The sequence below is a fragment of the Lonchura striata genome, chromosome 13 (genome assembly GCF_046129695.1).
Source record: "Lonchura striata isolate bLonStr1 chromosome 13, bLonStr1.mat, whole genome shotgun sequence".
Classification (NCBI taxonomy): Eukaryota; Metazoa; Chordata; class Aves; order Passeriformes; family Estrildidae; genus Lonchura; species Lonchura striata.
In genome coordinates, this window is record NC_134615.1 from 4,781,937 (window position 1) to 4,785,588 (window position 3,652).

A 3,652-nucleotide genomic window follows, 5' to 3' on the forward strand; every position below is an offset into this window, starting at 1 on the left:
TCATGAGAAGTTTTATGTTTTAGCATGTTGGGAGGGAAACAAACCTAATGCTTTCCTTCAGAGAACCTCATTGTATAAGTCAATATCTTTCTGAAGGTCAATTTGGGGTCTGCAGATAGAGAAATTGTCCTATTAAAAGAGAGAAGATAGTCTAGTTTAAGTCTCTTGGAAATGTAAGTGAAAAACAATTATTAGTGATGTTGAGATAGATTCTTTTAAAAGAGCTCTAGACATATACTAAAAAAAAAAAGAAAAAAAAAAATCAGACCAGAAATTTTGATTGACCTGAGAGCCAGACTGACAAGTTTTAATTCTCAACTTTGTGTTGGTGAGGAGACAGTTGTTCTTCTTACCAAATTATAACTGACAATGATACTGAGCTTGTGCTAGCACAAGGTGCTTTCTTAACTGCAGATGTGATTTCAGCCTGAAAATATAATAATAAATTCACTGAATGGACTTTCTTCTGTAGTATACTCTTATAATTATAAGCCCTTCATTTTTGCCCAGGGCATCTACTTAGGAGATATCATAAAGTGAAAATAATCTTAATGTCACTAAATGAGAAAAGAGTGATCATATTGCCTTGCAAAAAAACAAAATGGGAAGGAGGACTGAGGAAGGGATGGTACAGAATTATATTTGCTGCACTCTTGTGGGCACCAGGAGAAAAATGCCCTTTATTTTTCTGAGAATTATTTTAAAAAGTGTTTGTATCAATGTTGCAGCTTTTGAGTAATGATTGGAATTTCTGACTATGCAGATATAATGTACAGCCTTTGAGAAAATTGATACTTTGGTCTCTATTGCTGGTATACTGAGGACTGTGTGCATGTGGCTGTTTTGGTTGTGTTAGTAGGAGGAGGAGGGGGAAGGTTCCTTGAGAACCTGTTGCCAAAAAAAACCCCAAAAAAAACCAAACCAAAAAACCAAACCAAAAACCCTAACAAAAACAAACCAACCCAAAATCTGATGTAAGCCAAACCTTAGTGAAAGTAGGATATGAAACTTGCTTATGGAAATTTACCACTGGATGCCACTGTTGCTTCATAGAATGTCATACTAAAATAACATCAGCTTGCTGAAAAATTCTGCTTTTCCTTCACTCTCATCTTCTTAGTTTTTTATTACTTTAATCTTGTTCATGTCAAAGGAAAGGAGAAATCGTGCCCCACTTATTCTCTCAAGCAACATGGTGATATGGTTTCCATATCTAGAAGTGACAGCTTGTCACAGGAAAGAACAGGGAATGACACGAAATTTCTCTTTTTTTTTTCCCCTTCCCCTTCTGAGGTAACATATTTTTCAGATAGAACAGAAGAACAGAAGAAAGGCTCAGATGAAAGAGCAGCAAATTTTCCTCGTAACTAAATTCCTTCTCTCTGTCTCTGAATCCTGTGCTAATCACAACTAGATTTGGACACTGAGCCTTTACTCCTGTTTTAATGTCCTCTTACAGAGCAGGGGAGGAGGTCACTTTTGCACATACATGTTTATTTCCTTTCCCAAGTGTTGGGCATTTTCTACTTGAAAGAATGTTTTTCACTCGTTACAATTTTTTCCTCTTGGGGGAAGCAGGGAAGGTGAAGGTCATCAGGTGAATTGTTGATGGCGGTTGCTTGTTTTTACAGGTATGTTTGCAATCACCTGATTAGAAACTCTGAGACTTCTCTCTAAGTCATACAGTGTGGGGTTTTGTAAATAGCTTTTTTTTTAAATTTTCTTTTTTTAACTGAAGCAACCCCCAAAGTTTAATTCATTTAATTAAATGAAAAGAAATAAAAATCCTAACTTTTGAAACATTCAGATCCGATCGTTCCGGTTTCTATTCTGAGTGCACCTAATTCCTAATCTTTCCTGTGGGGAAAGAAAAGAAAAATGATGGAAAAAACCGTGAGAGATGAGGTTTTCCTAGTGCCATGCCTGGCTTCTGCGGAGACAGTCCACCTTCTGCTGTGCGCCTGCTTAATTGGGTGAGCACGAGCTCCATAGAGTGCCAGCCTAATTAGCAGCAGCGGGAAGGCAGAGACAATGGCAGCGGTGCGCTGCGAGCTCCGGAGGAAGGAGCAGCGGCGGTCCGCAGCCCCGAGAAGCGCGCTCGCTGCCGGGCGGGAGCAGACAGACAGCAGCGCTCCGGCCCCGGGGCTCGGCTCTGCCATGGAAACCGCGCAGCAGCTCCGCAGCCCCCGGCAGCGGCACCCACCCGGCCTGCGTGCGGCTGCAGCAGGGCTGACACCACGGCCCTGATGGCTCCCCCCTCTCTCAGCCCCTAAATTATCAGGCGAGCCCAGAGATACGAGGCCTTGAGGGGAGGAACATCAGGAGACGGGCAAAGATTTCCAAAAGAGGCTCTCACCCCGATGTGGTTGTCCAGCTCTTTATTGCATGGTCCGAGGGGAAGAGCGGGGAAAAGAGGGCGAACAGGAAGGGGCATCGCCTTATCTGGGCTCTGGACAGGGAGGGCTTCTCTGGCTCTCCCCAAGCCCGGTGGGGCACGAAGGAGGAGACCAGGCTTATCTGATCAGAGCCACAGGGGTCCCGGGGAATGGGGGAAAGCATGGCCTGAGCGCAATGTAACACGGCCCTTCTGCTGCTTCTCAACTGGTTTACGAGGCAAATTGAGGGAAGGGAAAACAAACAAGTAAATGTAGTGGTTTACTCTCAAAGATGGGCTGCCAGCTGCAGCGCAGCCCGCATGCTGGATGTGTGACAGCCAGAATGCAGTTGAATGATGCTACTGTTTGCTGATAATTCCCCTCTCTCTTCTGGAACTGAAGTTTCGCCTGGATTAGATCCTATAATCTAAGTGATCAGGGCTGGATAGCACTGCCTCGCTGGAAGTTCTGAGGGGAAGCCTGCCAGCAGGGCTGTTGTTGATGCTACACAAACTTGTAGCGGTGACCCAGATAACATTGTGACCGACACAGTAAGTTACAGTGTCAGGAGGAATAAATGTCTCCTCCAGCCCTCGCTGAGCTCCAGCTGTGCTGTGGTACCTGCCCTTAAGCGCCATCTACCCAAGGAACTGATGGGCTCTGGGAGCTGCTGGGCTTTGCTCAGTTGTGAGCTAGTTGTACAAGTGAATTCAGAAAATACACAGGGCTTGCAATTATTTGGAAATTGTGGTATTTTAGTGTTCTTAGTAAAGGATCTTTCCAAAATGGTTGCCTGGGCTGTGCCATGTCTCTTGAGAATCTCTGGCAGTCATCTAAACATGACAACTCTAAAGAGAACTTTTGTGCCCTTACCCCTCATCTACCACCCTCTGCTCAGATCCTACTTCTGGCCTAGGCCTGGGAAAGGACTAGTTTTTAAATTACCTTTCCTGAAGCTCTGCAGTCTTCATCTCACTTCTGTTCTGAGGTGGAAATGACAAGGTTTCTGTTGTTTTCATTTGTTATGCCATGCAGAGAGAAGGTTCCCCCTGCTTTTTTGCAGTAGGACTGGTTTCATGGCTGGAGAATGCTAAGTGGTTCTGCGGTGGCTTGATGTGGGCTCGCTCAAACCATAACATGAGGTACAGCAATATAAAAGAAGCAGACATTTCTGGTATTTTTGGACAACATCCTAAATGTATCATCACTACATTTTGTGGTTTGGAGCTGTCAGAGATGAATAGCTAGATGAAGTTTGACTTCAGCACAAGAAGGCC